General features: G+C 36.3%; 1 protein-coding gene across 2 annotated transcripts in view; it reads left to right on the plus strand.

Annotated features, from left to right (window-relative positions):
* Positions 1–20439, plus strand: part of Unc5c (unc-5 netrin receptor C) — a 385500-nt gene that overhangs the window by 197878 nt on the left and 167183 nt on the right. The gene's annotated exons all lie outside the window — the stretch shown is intronic.

Consider the following 20439-nt stretch of genomic DNA (forward strand, 5'->3'; position numbering starts at 1 on the left):
GAATAGATAGTCTTTATCTCAATCTTATAAAAGCCATCAACCACAAACCAACAGCCAATATCATACTGAATGGTCAAAAACTGAAAGCTTTCACTCTAAAATCAGGAACAAGATGTGGATGCCCAATATCACCACTCTTATTCAATATAGTTTTGCAAACATTAATCAGAGCAATTAGACAAGAGGAAGAAATAAAAGAAATGAGGATAGAAAAGGAAGAAGTTAAATTATCATCTATTGTGGATGACATAGAAGACCCCAAAAACCTCTACTGTCAAGACTGAGCCTCCCCAGAGGGCACTGGGGAAGAGGTTTATTTAGTCCATCTAGTCTTTTGTGCCATGAGTTAATTCCCCAATAAGGAAAAGATGCAGAGAGGAGACCTGTGAAAGCAGCAGCAGGTGATCCAGAGCTCAAGAGCTGCTTGCCTTTATTTCTTTCATCTTCATAAACTGTTCTCAGACATAAGAAGATACTATCCTGAAACACCAGCTCTGTATCCATGTATTACCTTATTATACATGTGTGTTTGAGTATGTTAAGTCACCTTTACATAACTGTGGCCCATTATGCACATGTCCCTGACAATGGGGTTTGATCTTAAGTATCCTCAGATGCACCTATATTTCCTGGGCCTTGAGTCATCAGCCTTTGAGTATAATCAGAAGTGGTACCACACATCCACTAAAATCTTTTGGATTTAATCACTAAATTCGGTAGTGTACCTGGATACAAAGTCAGCACTCAAAAACCAATAGCAATCCTGTACACAAATAACAAATTCACTGAAAGAGAAATTAGGGAAACAATACCTTTCACTATAGCATCCATTAAAATGAAATACCTAGGAATCAACCTAATGAAAGAAGTAAAAGTGCTTTACATGATAGTACTCTGAAAAGAAGAGATCAAAGAGGATATCAGAAAATTGAAAGATACCCCTTGCTCTAGGGAAGGAAGACCAAAATGCCCATAATTCCAAAACTGTTATACAGATTTAAGGCAATCCCAATCAAAATACCAATAACATATCTCACATAATTAGAGAAAACAATCGTAAAATTCATTTGGAACCAGGAGAGACCTAGAATAGCAAAAGCAATTCTGGGCAACAAAGGCAAGGCAGGAGACATCACAATCCTTCACTTGAAATTGTACTACAAAGCTACTGTGATTAAAACAGCGTGGTACTGGCAAAAGAAAAAAACAGACCCTAGGATCAGTGGAACAGATTAGAGGATGCAGAAACAACTCCAGACACACTCACCCACCTTATCTTTGACAAAGGGGCCAAACACCTTCACTGGAAGAAAGATAGCCTCTTTAATAAATGGTGCTGGAAAAATTGGGTTTCAACTTGCCAAAGATTAAAAACTAGACCTATATCTTTCACCATGCACTAAACCAAAATCAAAAAGAATTGAAGATCTAAATATTAAAACAGAACCACTAAATCTGCTGGAAGATAGAATAGGTAGAACTCTTGAAGACATAGGTATAAGCAAATACTTTATGAACAAAACTCCAGTTGGATGGAAATATTACACAGAATGAACAACTGGGATCTCCTCTTACTAAAAAGCTTTTCCACAGCAAAAGAAACCACCAACAGAGTGAAGAGACAATCCCACAGTATGGGAAAAAAATTTTGCCAGCTGTTCCTCATACAGGACTAATATCCAGAATATATAAAAAACTGAAAAAATCAGACATCCCAAATTTAAACACCCAATCCAAAAATGAGCATGAAATGAATAGACACTTGTCAGAGGAAGAAATAGTAACAGCAAGTAAATATATGAAAAAATATTCAAAATCACTGGTCATTTGAGAGATGCAAAATAAAACAATGCTGAGATTCCAGCTCACTCCAGAAAGAATGGCTATTATCAAGAAATCAACCAGTAACAAACACTGTCATGGCATGTGGGGAAAAAGAACCCTTCTCCATTTCTGGTGTGAGATAGACTGGTGCTGCCACTGCGGAAATGAATGTGAAGATTTCTCAAAAAACTAAAACTAGAGGTTTCATTTGACAACAGCTATTCCCCTTCTTGATATCTTCCCAAAAGAATTAAAATCATACCACAAAGGAATAAAAATCATACCACAGCAATATATGCACACCATGTTTATAACAGCACAGTTTGTAATAGCTAAATCTTGGAAACAGCTCAAATGCCCACCAACCAGTGAATGGATGAAGAAGATGTGGAGATATATATATATATTATATATTATATATAATGTATATAATATATTATATATATATATATGATGGAGTACTACTTTACCCTAAAGAAGAATAAGCTTGAGACATTTCTAGCTAAATGGATGCCCCTTGGGACCATACTCTAAGTGAAATAAATTGAATACAAATTTGAATACCATGTTGTTTCCCTAGTGTGGGAAACGGAAAATCAAAATAATGCCCAAAATGTATAATAGATACTGGGAAATGGGAAGAAAATGTTCAAATGAGAAGTGGAACAAAGGAGGGGGGAAGGACATAAGGGAAAAGGAAAAAAGCATAGGAGGAAAAAATGGATACAAAGCTTTTATAAATAAGGTGAGGAAGAGGGGCTGCAGGAGCGGGCAGTAGAAAGAAAGAAAATATGTCATGTACAGGTACAAATTCCCTATGAGGAATGCTATCATTATATATATCTAAAATGTACAAATTTAAAAATTACAAAACTATATTACTTAAATTGGTTTTATTTTCATTTTGCTTATGTCACTCTGTGCTTGATAAAGAATGTGAGGCTGCGTAGAAACATGCAAACACCACAATGAATAAGAAAAATCACTGAAGAATTTGGTGGGGTAAGAAAATCCTCACAGCAATGAGAATGAATTGATGGTGATGATAATGTGGTTTTTTTCATGGTGGATTCCATTCCAGGCACTGTTGTAAATGCTTTTCAAGTACAAACTCATATAAACTTCTTAATAACTGTAGATAGTAGAAACATCTTGCAGATAAAGAAAAAGCAAGTAAAGTATATGTACCAAATCACAGAGGGAAGGAGACAGAACACGTCAAAAATCCTTCCATGGGCCACTGAGTTTGGCTGCCTTCTCTGTAAACCTAGCATATGAAAATGTATGCATTTTTTACAGTGTGTCGTAAATACAGCTTCAAGACTTTTAGCAGCAAAGCCAAAGCTGCAAATACAGTCACGGTGTCAGTAGGATAAAAACATTGGTCATTCTTAAGATACAGTGGAAAAACCCTACAGGTTGTGTTTGGAATTACTTCATTGCACCATATTGAATGTGTTCTCTCTCTCTCAAAGTATTTTATTATACTGTACACACCTTTCTCCATGTGTTGGTCTGAGATGATTCGGCACCAGTGTGATGAGATGAAGTGAGGTGAATGACACAGCCAATGTGAGGTTAGGCACTGTTAATTCTTACTTGGACACAGCACCTTAATAATATGACAATGGCTCTATATTGAAGACAGCTACTAAGTGGCTTACAGATAGACAGGGTAGTGGTGTGGATATGGTGGACTAAGAGAAGATTTATGGCCCAGCTTGGGTAGAGTAAGGTGGTGTGAGATGTCATCATGTTACTCAGAATGGTGTGCAACTCAGAACTTACAAATCATTTGCTTGTAATTTTCCATGTAATAGTTTCACACTGCAGTTGACTGTAGGTAACTGAAACCATGGAAACTGAAACCACAGGTCTGAAGGGGTCTAGTGTGTTGAATCAGGGGTCTATTTTATTGACTCATACTGTGACTCAAATTATGTCCCCATGTCAGTAATGGATATAGCTCTGAACATCAGCAGTTTAGACATTTCTGGCATATCAAAACAAGGTCTCTTCTTCACCCTTCCAGACATGAGAAGGTCTGTGGAGCTGTCCATGGAGCCATGTGTCAGTCAGTACCAGAAGAGTAGTCATATTTTGCCAGCTTAGTTTATAGCCAACCCTTTCAATCTCTAGACCAGTGGTGGCAAAACTATGACATGCATGCCATAGCAGTCTGTTTGGTATTATTGAAATCTCTAAGAGGTTCACCATCACTGTGGGTATTAGTGACCCACAGGCCAGGGGTGTTTCAGAAAGTTCCACATCATGAGTAAGACTGGTAGCACATTGGACTGTTATCCAATGCTTTTTCTAAAGAATTTTCCCAACATGGCTCAAATGATGAATTATATTTTCTTTCCCTTTACATGAGTGAGACTTAGAGCTGGACATGGTAATGGACACCTGTAATCCCAACACTCTGTCTGGAAGGCTGAGGCAGGAAGATGCAAGATTGAGCCCAGCTTGGGCAGTTGGGCAACTTGGCAAGATCCTATCTCAAAGTAAAAAATAAAGGGCTGAGGATGTAGCTCAGTGTAAGGGCCCTGGGTTTAATCTCCCATACTTTCCCTAGCACAGAAGTATAGGAAATACATCTGTCTGAGCCCAGGGGCTGAAGCCGAACTGTCCTATGAAGCTGTCAGTTGGTCTCAGTCTGCCTCAAGTGAGGCCTGAGCAGCTTCGGTTGTTACCCCACCAGAGAACAGCAGCGTATCTGGGAACCTCTCATGGCACTTTTTGTAACTAAACAGTGAACTACCTCGGCATTGTTTCAGAAGGTGCGTTATATCAAAGACTTTCTTCTCTCCTCCTCTCTCTTTTGTGACTGAGAATAAGAAAGAAGCAAATCCACTTTTTTAGCATCCATATTAATCGCTATCAAAACACACAGCTGTTGGTTTAATTTGGATACTAATTTACTTATAGTTTGATTTCACAACTTAGAATAAAGTATTATCGCTGACCAAGTGTGAACACATGTTGTTGTAAGGACCTTTGAGTCATAACAACTCCACTTGTTTTGCCAAATAATTAATCTGATGTTCAATGAATCTCCCACTGCCCAGAGACCTCTGTCAGCCTGAGATGTGGCACTGTGTTTGCGGACACTTGATTTAAAGACTGTGCTGGTTGATCAGTAACAAATGAGAGCACAGCCAGGCAAGACCAGCGCAGTGTGCATCTGGTTTGTGTAATGGTGAACCTGGGGTGCCAGCTGCCTGCCAGAAACTCCCCTTGAAAACTCAAGTGTTGTGGGCAATAATCAGTTCATTAAAAAAGAAACAGCCAAGAGCTGTGCTGGTGATTGAAAAAAACGCTTGCTGGGCTTCCCTGGCCCAGTCCAGCTGGCAGAGGTGCAGTTGAACTAGGATTTCCGAGTGTCCATAACCTCAGCAGGTGAAAGTTACACAAACTGTGGTGTGAACGGCTCCCTCTGGAGTTGTGCGCAGTGATAGCACTGCATTTCGTGTAGTTCAATGTTTACCATTTTCACAGTACTCCATTATTATTTAACAGTGTGGCCCTACTTGCCTATTACTCCTTCAGAGCTTCTTTCATTTTCTTGATTTTCATATTTTCAAGGCCTAGAGGGCCAAATGGCTTCAAAAAAGTGGTTTTAAACTTGTTCGTTGATTTGAATGAAAGTACAAATACATTATGTGAAGCCAAAGATTTTAGCTTTTGTGTTTAAAGAAGTAAGAACTTCCCAAAAATACTATTAATGTTGGTAGATCAGCTCAGGTGTTATGTTGTAATAGTTAGAAATCTCCTGGATACAAGTGAAATAAAACAGGTTTAAGCCAAAAGAGAAAAAAATGTATTTACTGTTTCATCAAACAGAAAATTTCAGAGTTAGGTCCATCTGGCTTCAGTCACAGTAAGACCCATTGACCCAAATGATGACCCGAACACATTCTGGCCACATCTCCTTTCTGGCTTCCTTCTTCCCCTTCCTTATGGCTAGATGTGAACTTGCTCTTCCACCCCCTCAGTGTGGCCCCTAAGGCATGCATGGACTAACAGCCACTCCTTTATCATCTTCTTTCCGTGACAACAAAAACCCAGATTTCATTTTAATTATACCACCTTGGTTCACATGCTCATCCTAAACCAACAATTCCCATCAGAGGAATAAATAGATGATGGGAAAAGATAACATGTTTCCACCTCCTCGTGCCCCATGTAGCAAGTAGCAAAACTGTTAGCTCAGAGAAGTTGTGGTCTTAGCCATGCAGCACTCCATCCAGTATGTTTCTTCCCATGACTCATTCACCCTGGGTGGTACCAGGTTTGTAGATAATTAGCATTAAGGGGTTTTGTTTGTTTTAGTGTTTACCATAGTCCTTTGAAAATATTGATGGACCAGAGCAGTGAACAGGGAAATTGATTATAAGAATACTTTTTAAGTCTTTGGTTCTTTAGAATTCAACTTGATTTTCCAATTGATGAAAAACAGACGCTTAATTTTTCTGTCAGATGCTCCAAATAGAAGCTGTCCCCCAAGGAATGACTGTGGTTTTAACAAAACAGCAGTGTTCCAGTGACTGCTATGTTTCTCTGCACTCCTGACCACTGAGAAGGTTTGCTTTGCTTAGATTTGGATGTGCTTCTGGCTTTGGTGAGAGTGTAGTGACACTTGGGCCTGGGGGACCATGTGTGTCTTAGAAAATCACAGGCACTCAATCTACTGCAGCCCAAACTGCATATAAGATGTTTCCATAAACGCTGCACGGTCCTACATCCACATCTGCATGGAACAGCCTGTCCTTGCTGACCACTTTTTACTTAGTTTTGTTTACTTTGTAATTCATTTTTTGTGGCAGTCCATCTTGAAGGAATGAAAAGGATAATGATTTCAGGAGAACTTGAGTTGAACCCAAGAGAGGAAGAGGGAGTTAGGGGACCTGCCCTGAAATCAACCTGCTTATTGAAGTAGACTTGAGGAAAAACAGACCAGGAAAACAACAAATCAGGCTGACTTATCTGAGAGGAGTGGATGAAGCAGTCCCTGCAGGAGGAAATGTGTAACCAAATCCAGTAGTTTATCACATCTTCATGAAACCCTGAAATGACTATGAATTTATATTGTTTTCGAGAGACATGTGAGCCATGCTGTCTTATCCTGCCCCACTGTGAACCTTGAAATCAATCCAGTCATTGCTCCCTCCAACATTAGGAAAATGATATGCTGCTAATGTCAGTGAACTAGCTGCACTTGTGGAATGTGTTTTCCCTCCTGGAGTTTACTGAAGCGGAAGGCAGAGAGGATGCGCCTTCCTGGAAATAGCCCCGTCTGCACAGAGACCTGTGCTCTCCAGACATTGTGCATGACCGTTAGAGGCCTCCTTAACATGAGAAAGCTGTGTGAGCCCCCCCACCCCTAGATTGTTTGCCTCCTCTGTATAGGCGAAGATGGTTGACTCTGATTTCTTCTCAGAGCTTTGATAAAACAAAGAAAGGAAAATGGATCCTATTCAAAGAAATTTGCTTCCTGTAATGCAAGAGGCAGAAGCTGGATCCTTGGTGCCTGTGCCTGGCCACAGACCACACTCCTCTGCCTCAGTTTATATTAGTTCACAATCACTGCTATATGTTACAGATATTCTGAAGAAGCACGTTATAGGTGGATAAAATGCAAGTCAGTTATTCAAGCTAATAAGTAGCAGTGAAAGATAGTTAAATAATATGTTTGAATTGCACTGTTTAACTTGGAACCTTTTCTTTGTACTCTTTTTATAAATTGTCTCAGTTTTGTATTTAGTAATAATTTTAACAATGCTCATACCTTACTCTGTGGAATATTAAACAGCTTTCAGATTGGTTATACATGTCCTGGGCCATTTGTGTCTTACTGTTCATCTTCATTTTGATGGTGGAGCTAATGATTTGATAATTTTTTTTCTTTTAAATTACAAAATAGCTTTAATAGCCAACGAAAATTAGTTTTTATAAATATTTGGTTGAATCAGAAAGTAATGCAAATGAAAATGGAGGCCAGGGATTTAGCTCAGTGGTTCCGCCGCCTGCCTTGAAAGCGCAAGGACCCGAGCTCAATCCACATACCAAAAAAAAAAAAATTGCACCTATTATTATGATTTCTGAAGAGACTAGTAAGTATAGCATATAGTCATTGAGGTGAGGTTTAGTGGTGCATGCACTGGGCCCTGAGCTCAATCTCCAGCTCACAACACAAATAAAAAATAAAAATGTATAAACTTATGTATGGAAAAGATAGCATTTGTGTGTTTTTCATTTTGACCTATAAATAATAAACAGTTTTTGGTATCTCCATGATAAATTCCTCATCAGGTAGCTCTCTAAGTCTGTGTGTTAAGTGAGAGGCAAAGGAAATTTGTGCTACTTCTTAACCGCATACATTTAAATGCTGAATTCTCTGTCAGTCTTTTCATCTTTAGAATCAAGATAATGATACTATTCATGGTGCTATTGTTTGATTTAAATGAGGAAATATATCTTAAACTCCTTAGACATTTGTAGTTGTTTTAATACTGTTGGTAAACATAGCAGTATATGAGAATTGTCCTCGTAAGTAAATTCTCTGGTTGTGGGAACAACATCCTGTATAAAGCAATCAGGCTACAAGGCCAGAAGTACTTAGGTTCCTTTTGTAGCCTGTCCATTAAACATATGGATAGTCTTGGAAAACACACACAAACTTTTTTTTGGGGGGGGGCGGTTACCAGGGATCGAACTCGGGACCTTGTGCTTGTGAGGCAGGTGTCAGAATGACTGAGCTAAACCCCCGGCATACACACAAACTTTTGAAACCCCTTTACATCTGTGAAAAACAGAGTTTTAAAAAGCCACATCCCCCAGGATAGCTGAAAAAGGAGCAGATGATATTAATATAGAAAAAAATTCTTTATAAGGAAAATGACTCTCTTAAAACAGTGTAAGTAACAATTACTGAATGAGGAAACCCTTGTCTGGCTTTAAGTGAGTGGTGGAGGAGCCCATCACTAAATCTCATTCTATATTTTACCCCACTGTCAAACACCCTTGACCAAAAAGGAAGTTCCATACCTCATATTTAAACATTTAAACAAATGAACACATTATTTTCTGTTTATTTGTAAAATGTGAAAATAGGTCTAAAATAATTGGTAATTTAGCAAGTTTTTACTTTTTATAGCAACAGAGAAAATACTTAAGCAATCCCACATTTCCAAAATTGATTCTTTACTTCCTTCAATCTTCACTTTTGTTTTCACCTAAATAGAGAACACTAAAATGATGCTTGATTTTAAGATCCCCAAACTTCCTGAGAATGAGTTCAATGATACCAGCTAGTTCTTTTTTCATTTTTTTGATGTAGAATTTAATTAGACCCCAGGTAAAGTTACCTCCAGATATTAAATCTTAAAAGTTTAACTACCTTTAAGTAAGATCAGAGTCCTTGGAACTTTTTGTATACCTATAAACTTCTAGAAATAATGATTTCATGGTTGCTGAGGCATTTGTCATATTTTAAAATCTAGCTCTTATCTGAAACATTGAGGTAGATTTAGGTCTTGAGAGACTTTTTGTCTCATAAAAATAACTCACCTCTTTCAGCTTCATGTAAAGATGGCAGACTGGGCTAAAATGACAGAAAATGCCTAGAGGGGAACATTGAATGAATAACTTTGAAGGAACTTATTTTCACCAAAGACTTGTCCAGATTTAATTAGTTATGGAGGTTAAAGGCAGGGAGAAAGGCCAGGCGCCTGCAGGAGCTGCAGGAGCAGTGTGTCAAGGAGAAGTAAGGCCTCACATGGAGACAGAAGTGTTGCTGCTTGAAGCTTTAATAATTTGCTGACCCTGTGTCAAGTGTTGTGATTTCCAATGGTAGGGGAGGTAAAAATGTGAAACATTAACCAGTCTTGTCCTTTGCTGGAGACCCTTCATCCCTCACAGTCTTCTTCAGTGGGCTGAGTATATTAACCTTCAAAACAATACATTTTCGAACAGTATCATTTGTTCCATCAGAGAGGATAAGATCTGAAGGTCATGGCTCATAATTAACATCATCACTCAACAAGCAGAGTTAATCCTTCCCTTGCAGAGTTGTATGTGACTTTATATCACATGCCCCATGGAAACCATGATTCTACAAAAGGCTGCACATATAGATCCAGAATTCAATAACCAGAGCTAAAGATAGCAATGATATTAATAAGGATTATGATGCATGTTTATTTTTATTATAAAACATCTGGAGAAATTCAAATGTCATGTAAACATTACCAAATATACAAATGTGTAGCAGTATTTTAAACACTGGTTGATGTTAGTTTGTCCTAAACATTGTAGGACAGTAGTTGGCACATAGTAGACTTGTGATACCAGCCACTTGCTTGTAAGTGACAGTTCCACAGAGGCAGAGAATCTACTATAACAGGCAGTAGCCAAAACAGAAACAACATGTTAAACACAATCCCATTTCTATCTTTAAATCCTTATGTGTATTCGTGTATTCAGATATATTTACATACACATTTACATTTCTTACCTAGAATATTAGCTGCCAAAATATCTTGGTATTGTAATTTTATTACAGAGTTGAAATTAGTAAGATAAATTAACAGGTACATAAGAAGTTCAGATTGGGGGTAGAATGATATGCATACTTCAATTTGGGAAGACTTTGAATATCGTGCTGATGAACATGGATTTATTTTTGAGGAAAGGAGGGGCTATAGGATTTTAAGCAAAAGAATGACAGTAAAATCTTGCCTTTAAACAGGAGGCAAAGGAGACCAGTTGTGAGGCATTGAAAATGTTTTAGCAAAAAATGATGATAGTAGTGGAATCAGAAAAAAGACCTTCAGGAATTATGTAGAACACACAATATATAGTACTTATTGATTATTTTTATGCTTGAAATGAAGGAGAAGAAAGAGCTAGAGATAACTGTTAGATTTCTAATTTTGGACAATGTCTGTGAGATTTTATGATTTTGAAGTTTTCTTTTTTTGCTCATGAACGCTCATATTGAAACAGGAAAAGAAATATAAAAATATTATATCTCCCAACCTGTTAGATGTCAGATGCACCGAGTTCATGCTCTTTAAAATAGAAGAATGAGTTCTAGTAACAGTGGAAGTTAAGAGTAGGAAAATATTTATTGAGAGGATAGCTCCTGAGAGGCAGGAGGGCATCCGATTGAATAGCCAAGGACTCCACTTTACAGGGGAGTTTTATAGAGCAAAACCCACATGGGTACAATGTGGGCCACAGCCATGATCAACCAATAAGGTATAAGTATAGTTGCTTAGGTACTAATGATCCAATGGGGAAACAAGTCACGTAACAAGTGTGCATGGAAAGAACAAAGACTTTCTTAGGACACGATGGGTCCAGAGGTCTCTAGTCACTCACTGGGATGACTGATGCCTTGCTAGATTTCATTAGTCCTGGTGTTTGTCTTTTGAGGAAGGCATATAGGCCTGGTCATTTTGTCTTTACCCTAAGGCCTGGTCTCCAGCAGATGTGTCTCTGGCCATGGTTGTAATGTGTTTCACCTTTGTCCTGACTTTTTCAAGGGCCTAGCCCTGTCTGTCTATAATATTTCTACCTAACTTAGCTGTCAATAATAATATGGACTTATACAATATTGTATTTTCCATGTGTATTAGTAATAAATCATTTCACTAATTTGAAGAAATAATTTACTATAGTTACTAAACAGAATTTCTAATTTGTATGAAATCTCAGAGTTTTTAGTGGTTATATCTTTTAAAATATATTTTAAAGCATATGGTCCTATTGATTTTAAGTATTTTTAGTGTCTTAAGAAAGAATCCTTTACCGTGTACCACATAGAACAAGTATTTTCATTTTCAACACAGTCTCACTTTTTTGTAATTTTCAATATTATAAATTTATTCCTCATTCAGTGATGTTCATCACTTTCATTATTTTAGCTAGCATACTGATATCTGATATTTGATATCAGTTTCCTTTATTTATAAATTCTGAATACATTTTTAAGAAACAGTTCACACATTTTTGTTTAAAAAATTTGTATATTGCTCAAATTCTTTGAAACTGTGTTGAGGATACTTGAAGTTCTTTATTCTGTCATTTTGCATATGCTTGACAATGACCATACTGTTAAAAATGTTTTGAAGTTTTGATAGAGATAGGCATAGATTACATTCAAAGAATTTAACTTATCATAATACATAATCTATGTAGATAAAATTAATTTTCTTAATAGATCTTGAAGCAAATCATCAATTTCAGATATCTTGACTTCAATGAAGACAAAGTTGTAGAATCTCCTAGGGCTGTGGTAGTCCTGTCCTGCATTAAAAATGGTTGAGAATCTCAAACTGCATTACAAATTTTTAGAGCTGAATAGCAAGGAATGATTTTAATTGGGAAAATGAAGTGTTGATTTTTTTAATGGCATTGATATGGACATGGAAGACTCAAATTGGACTAAGGCATCATGTGCAGAGTAAATATATAGATGTAGGAAAAATTTTTAAAGCTACGTTTATATAGTACAGAATCACCAAATTTGGCTTTGGTGGAGTGGTGGTAAATAAGCCAGAAATGGGACTATGATATGTGGAATATTGAAAATTTCAAACATAACTTGTTTCGATTCTACCTTAATTTGGTGATATTAGTACTAAGTGATGGGCTTTAGATGAGATGGAGAGAGGAAAGTCTAGGTCAAGTCATAAGTATTAAGGCTCTTATAATAATTCAGACAAAAATGCTAACAGGGAGAATGATCTTATAGTAAGAAATGGGAGCTGAATTAAAAAGGAAAGCTAGTTTTAGAAGGAAGATGGGTTATCTGATGGTGCTGAGGACATAGTGTTGAACAAGTTGGACAAAATCTGGTGCCATAAAACTTGGAGTTTTATAGGAAGGGAAAGAAAATAACTAATTTAGTAAACAAGCTCATTGGACATAATAATAGGTGAAAAGGAGAAATCAAAATGTTCTTGGAAGGAAGTATCACCTTGAGATTAGTGACCATGAATCTCTTTCTGTCCAGGAGATATCTTGAGCTGAAACCTAGATAGCAAGAAGGAAAGGGGATCTCCTGCTTAGCAGAATGAAGGATAAGAGCAAATGCTATCAGGAGGGCATGCATTTGCTGTGGACACAGACAGGGGCAGCAGGCTGTCTGTTTCTAGGACGATGACAGGACAGGAGGCTCTGAAATGAGAAGCAGAGGCCAGCAGCCAGCAGATAGGGCGGTCCTTGATGGCCTTGGGAAAGAGTCTGATTTCATCCTAGGTCAATGCAAAGGCATCAGAAGGTATAAGAAGCAGGAGAATGGAGTGGAAGGCTGTGTGTGTGACATGATCTGATAATTGAAGCCACTGTTGGGATGAGATGCCCAAGGGAGAAACTGAAGGACAAACCTTAGTAAGTTCTGACTGTATTCAGGCACCAAGGAAGACAGAGAAAGGTTGAAGAGGCAGAACAGGAAGCATTAAAGTGCTAATGCACAGTTCCCAAGAGGAGGACTTTCCAGAAGGAGAGGCTGGTGCAGTGAAGTCTAGTGTCAAACGAGGCCAAGAGGTTGAAGCAGCATTCAGATCAGATCTATTAATTCCCATTCCACTGCTTTAGATTTATCATTGATTATTTAGCAAGGCAATACATTTAGTCGAAGTCTGCACATCTCATGACAGATGGCAGTAAAACTTGCATAGAAAATAGGTATAATTTTTAAATGCTGGAACTGGATTGTACTTTAAGCATTAAAGATATACCTTTTTAGTATGCTTGTTTCTGTTTTATCTTCATACAAGGATTTCTTCTAAATTGCAGGCTTTCAGTTAATAAACTAATTCCTGTATACCACTAGCTTATTCCATGAAACCTCTTTTAAAAAATACAAATTGAAAGGGAACAGGGACTTTGAAGTCTATGCCTAGCACCAGAGTAGACATTGCTCATGCAGAAATGAATAAAGTTACTGTCCTTCCCTCTCTGAACTTGCTGTCCAGTGGAGAATCCGTGTGAAGAAAGTAAGCCGCCCTCAATGAGAGAGGAGGACATGGGTCCAGGAGGCAGCTGAAGGGAAAGAGGGGTTTCTACTGGTATCTGATGAACAACAAGTATTAAAGAGGGCTAGGGTGCAGCTGAAGGGAGGGTCCAATGGTGTCAGTGTGGTCAGACTGCAGTTTCCAGTGATTAAATAGAAATCCAGTGTCAGTGTTATTCAAGGAATCCTCATTTCTGCTTCTAAGGTTTTTCAATTGATTGAATGGTGGGGTACATTCAGATTATCTCAGAGAATCTTCCTCATTTAAAGTCACTAGTTATGGACTTAATCACAATCTCAGATACAGTCACAGCAACATCTAGATCAGGGGTTGATTGAATACCTGGGGACCAGAGCCTGGCCAGGTTGAAACATGCAATTGAGAGCCACAGTGAGTTTTCTAGGGAGGAGACCAATGTGTGTCATATGACTCTATTATAGTGAATATTCACTTCTTTGTTAGAACCTTCTATGCTATGAATCATTGTTACTACTTAACTGGTAAAGATCAGTCCTAAGTTTATGTTGTCTTATTTACTTGCCAGTAATTGTTTAAATTTTATAAAATTTTTCTCTGATTTTCTTATTCAAATCTCTGAGAGTTACAGCATTTGTAACTCTGTCCATTAATCAGGAATAAGAAAATGGTAGAATTTTTCCATCATTCATTGTGTAAGACTCTGCATATTTCTGACATCCTAAAATTAAGTACTTTAAAGTGAAAATCAAATACCAATGGATTATAAATTAATTATAATCATTATTTACATAGCCAGACTAATAGACTAATTATTATTATAAATTTAGATTATCACAAATTTAATACCTCCTCTTTCATGATTTCTATTTATAAGCAAAAGACTTCATTGAAAGAGAAGGCATAGCTTCAGCCACAATAAATAATACCACAGTGACCGTCTTTGTACATATGTGTTTACATTTTATGTTATTTCTATAAAATGGCTTCTAAGAGGTGAAATAGCCTATTTGGAGGTGTGCAAGGTTTGAATTATTACTTATATTGTCAGTTCTTTCTACTATGGTACCCTTTATAATCTGGACAGTATGTGCAAATGAATCTTTCTTCAGTTCTTCATAATTTAGTATTTTTTAGCTAATCTATGGAGCAGAAAAACTTTACCATCTAGCTTTATGTTACACTTATTAATTTATTGGAAGAGAAGAGTAAAAGTGATTCTGAAAATTTTTCTAACAGAAAAAAATGGCAGAGGTAGAGAAGGTATGCAGGAGAAATGGAAGATTCTACAATAGTCAAATTCAGAGATCATGATGGCTTAAACCGGAACCTGTATTTCAAAGACAACTGCATGTCAAATATCAGGTTAACTTTAGGTCACTATTAGTAACACTTAGGCATGTTTGGCAAGCATTTCTTTAAAAGTGAAAAAGGTTTATTTTTTCCTTTGAAGTTAGAATTTATTCAATACTTCTAAATTGTGCAGTACATTTAAGGCATTATATATTCAACTACTTGAATTTAAATGATGAATTCAGTAATGTGTTTATTGAAATATCGACCATAGTCTTTCTGTTCTAAAGAATATTTTAATCAAAATATTAAAAATAAGCTGAACTCTCATTCAAATAGTTAATTCCAGCTGCCTTTTGTTGTAATATATCATGAATTATCTCTCTGATGGATGGGTAGCCAAATGCAGATAAAATTAGCTTTGCAGTCATTCATTTTAAATTGCTCTTGAATCATTTGGAAGTAAATTCCATTTCAGAAGAATACGCTTCAAGTCTCAGACAAAGAGATAATGGTTCTATATTTTATGATATAAGCAATAATACTTTAAGTCTTATGATTCAGAAATGTAGAATCTTATGTATTAAGTTGATGAAAATTAAGCCTTGATATATAGCAATAAAACTAGCTTTCTAGATTGATGTTCATAGCATAATATTTTCTTGTCAAGAATTAGGTAGAATGAAAGACTATAAAAATAATACATGGTGCAAAGCTTTCTATTTTTGTATAAAAATGAAAAAGCAAATGCCTGTAGGAGATAAGAGAAAAGGAAATACTGAGATTTACTGATACCAAGATAAAAATGGCACTACAGTTGGAATGTCATTGTTGAGTAATAGTAGGAAGCAGAAAATTAAGTCAAATGTTAGAAGAGAGAAAAATGAGTAATATTGATACACCTACATCAGAAAAGACAATTAGAGCTGGAAGTTGATACTGACTCAGTGTACAGAAAAAAAAGCAACTTTGGAAATTCTACATTGTTAATTTGAACAAACTACCTGTAGAAAACCTTTTTCACATTTTCATTGTTTAATCCATTTGGCCCAAATACAGAAATGCAATCTATATCAGCAGATAACATATGCATTTTTATAAAATAGAACAATTCAGGGTAACTGTGACATGGTGCCAGAAATAAGTTCACCATCTAAGTTGTTCACAAATTGAGTTCCTATTATCACTCTGATATTACCACTTCATATATTTATATTAAGAAATAAAGTGGTAAGAGAACACATTCACTGATCTCCCTGTGGAAAAAAGCTAAAATTGTTCTTTTATAGCTTCAAGTTTTGCAGCATGACTTTAATAACATCAGAAAAGCAGTTTGTTTATATGATAAAATGATAGACTGTCTGCTCAAGGTAGACTCTTATACATTCTTATCTCCATGTTCTGAACAGTCCTCCAGTGGTCCTGAAAGAGTCAGTATCTGCACAGCAGGGATTTTACTTATCTTGACTCAGGCCCATGGATGAGCACTGGAGTATAGGCAAAGAAAAGGCCAGCAACAGATAAAATCACACACCTTCACCAGCACACCGCTTCAAACACACTTGCTTAAAAAACTGGCTAGAGCCTAAGTTTCTTAGCCTGAAAAAAGCCATGTTGTCTGGATCACATCCAGTCACAATAAAAATCTTTGGCGGGCCGGGGATTTATTTAGCTCAGTGGTTCCACCGCCTGCCTTGCAAGCACAAGGACCTGAGTTTGATCCCTGGTACAAAAAAAATTTGGAGAGCACCAAATATGTTCTATGAATATCCACTAATAAGGATGTGATTGCATTTGTCAGACCTCATAAAGTGAAATGCTTACTTTTCTGACATGTGTAGATAGGACCAGCTTCGTGGCTAAGTGACCTGTGCTGTCCCATAGGACTAGTGCTTGATCTTAATGTTATGATGTCCCCATTTCAGAATTCTTAATAAATTTTTAACAGGAGTTCCCGACTTTAAATTTTACACTGGGCCACACAAATTTTATATCCAGACTTGTTTGTGGATATACCTATAGTTAAGATATCTCCAATTTGTAAATGAATTTGAGGCACTATAAACTCCAAGATACCTCATGAATATTTTACAAATGATTACAATTGCTTTTATAAGATTAATATTAATGCTTTTATAAGATTTTTTTGACCTCTTAAAATATGCCTTGTGCTATACTAGACTTAGGAAGATCAAAATGAAAAACAACAGTCCTTACCTTCAGAGAGTTTTCACTCTAGTGTTAAACATTTGTTATATACTTCTGGATTTTGGAAAATTGGTAAAATCTAATTCCTTGCTGTAGTTGAAAATTAAATTCCTCCATTTATGTTAGCAGCAAATGTATAGTCCAGAGCATATAAATGCCCATATGGAATACATGGGATTTGCAGCTGATCATTTTTTTCTCATTAAATATACAGGGATATAGTAGAGAAGAAAACTTTAAGACAAATTTTCTAAAATGTCACTTTTTGAAAATTAGTTCCAACATTTGACATTTTCTCTTTTTTTCCATTAATTTATTGGTACATTTTAGGTATACAATACAGTTACATTCATCATTGGGATCTTGTACCTTTACATGATGTGTCTTGGTTCTTATTTTTTCTTCATTCCCCTTCACCCCCTCTACCCTTCCCTATGTACAAAGACTTTGTTTCCATGTTTTTCCTTTTCTCATAATTTTTCCTTTCCCTTCTTTCCTTTCCCCTTCCCCTCCCACTTCCCCTATTCCTTTAGACAATTTCTGCCTATTTCACAATATATGTGACATTTTCATAGAGCAAGAATTGAATAAAATGTTCTCGTAGCATGCTGAGCATGATGGTGGGGAGTTCTTATCTGGATCAACTTCATTGGTTGGGAAGAGTTTCTAGATATATATTCCAAGTGGAGAAGGCAAGAATTTTATGGTGGCCTATGAGCCCACTAATAATCAGACCATTTCCATGTTGTTATATTTATTCCACCATACATCTATACTAACTCTGGATCTTGAATTTTCTTTGCAAATGTCATGTCAATTATAGTACTAGAAATGATATGTCATATTAATATGACTTTATTTAGGCCATCGACTGGAATTTACTGTATGACCATTATAAAAATTGTTAATAAACTACTGTGCTATTCCTGGTTAAAGCAGCTTTCTAGAGGAGAAGAGTTCTACAGAAAGTAGGATGACAGGTAAACAAAACTGGACCTATCACATGAAAAAAACCTTCCTTTATTATTAGTGCATCTTAGTTAAATGAAATAATGGGTTTCTTTGTTACAATTTCATGACCGCTTTAAAGCATTTATAATGATATAAATCATTTCTTAATAACTTTTATTTTAGTTGTTAACAGGTATCTTGAAAAAATCAATAATATGTGAAACCTAAAATCATCGATTTATCTTTGTAGTGATCATTTTGTCTTAAAACTCAAAATGAAGGAAATGCAAAGTTAGCTTGCTCATACTTAAAAAAAATATATTATTAAATCAGTACTTTACCCCCAGCATTTAATAGAGCACCTTTTGATTTGAAAGTGAATGTGTGACTTGTTCATCTCACATGGTCTCCTCAGTAGTTTATAGTAAAATAATCAGACTACACAGACACATACAAGTCAGGGGAGTCGATGTTTAGTGTCTTTATGAAGTCTTTCACAGGATGTGAAGATACACATACTTGTGCTGTATTATTGAATAAAATATCAAGTGTCCTTTAATCATACCTTCTTACGGAACAAGAATGAATTTCACTTAATGGATGAATATAAGACTTTCATACTTTGCATGTCGAAACCAATATATAGTTATTAAGTATACTCACACATTTTTGTACATAGAAACATACACCAAAAGAAAAATAAAATCTAGTTTTCCATTTCATTTGGCTTCATGGATAATAACAAAAGCAGTAGATAATCTTCTGTAGAAGATAGGTGTTACATTTTATGGAGCTTTATTGATCATCAGTGGCGTCCATCACATACAACGGTGAGTGCTTTGGAAGAAAGAAAGATTGGATAAGGCCTTCAAACATCAGTTTTGTCATGATGGATTTGTCAATAGTTCAGCTTCTCTGCCCTTTGCCTTCCTGAGCTGTGTTTATTTAAGCAGTCCTGGGTTTTTTGCGCTTTGACTAACAGAGCTGAAATTGATAGAAACAAGGTTATGTTTTAGGACCTGACAGTTTGGGTCCTCGTTGTTTAGCAATGGAAAAAACTAGAAATGATGTCCTTCCAGAAGAAAGCAAATTAGGGAGGTAAAGTGAGAAAGAACGCCAGCTGCAGGAGAGATCATTTACATGCCAGGGTTGGAAATGACCATTGCGGAGCAGCTTTGACAGCTACTGTGGTCCCTGATGCAAGTGAAGCCAATCTTTACTGCAAAACAGATTGACAGCGGCTGAATATCATTACTATTTGACAGCCATCCTGTGACCTAGATGGAAAAGGTCCTGACCAGGTTTCTTAGTGAACACATGTCCACTTCACCAGTGTCTGTCTCCAAAATGGGCCAACTCCTGAATGAATAATGAAATGCATTAAAGGTAGCATCTGAGTAACCAGTCATTAAGCACCAATTCCATACCTTTGCTACTGAATACATTTATGTACTTCTAAAGAACTTGTAAAAAGTTTTAAATTTGACCTGGGAGCTTTAACCCTTCATATTAGCATATTTACAGAATTAATAATAGTTACATTTTTCTTTATCCCTGATAGGAAGATAATCAGGTTTACTTATTTATAGTGTGTTGGAAAGGCTCTTTTTACCCTGACTTCTATAAAACATGATAGTAGGTTTTACAAAAAGGTAGTTCTATTGGGGTTTTTTTATATTTGCATTCATGCAGCATCCAAGTTTAAAATATACAAGTGTCCAAATCTCTCAGATGATTTTTAAGTTAGGTTTATTCAGTGGAATTGAAACATCAGGGTCAAAGCACTATACATGATAATTTTGTTGGCTAAGAAAATAATTATGCCCTTTGTAATAATGCTCAGTAACCTTTTAACGAGAATAGGGTTACTAGTCATATCACACCATATGACCTTGCAAGTGTAATTTCAAAACCAAACCAAACAGCCTTTCCATCCTCAGTCCCACTGTGATGCTAGTACTGATTGACTTAATGTTGTCATATCTGTATTTCCAGTAGTTTGAATAATTCTGAACTCAATAAATATATATGTTTTGCTGAATGCATGTTTCACAGTGTGGCAGCTTTTGACAATAATAGATTCAAATCTGAATCTAAAGATCTTTAGTTCATATTTTAGTATTTCTGCTTAACTTGCAAAAAATCAAAAGGTTTACCTACA

Source organism: Heterocephalus glaber, unplaced genomic scaffold (genome assembly GCF_053883595.1).
Source record: "Heterocephalus glaber isolate CG9 unplaced genomic scaffold, H.glaber_assembly_v1.0 deba00001454, whole genome shotgun sequence".
In the NCBI taxonomy this organism is placed as follows: domain Eukaryota; kingdom Metazoa; phylum Chordata; class Mammalia; order Rodentia; family Bathyergidae; genus Heterocephalus; species Heterocephalus glaber.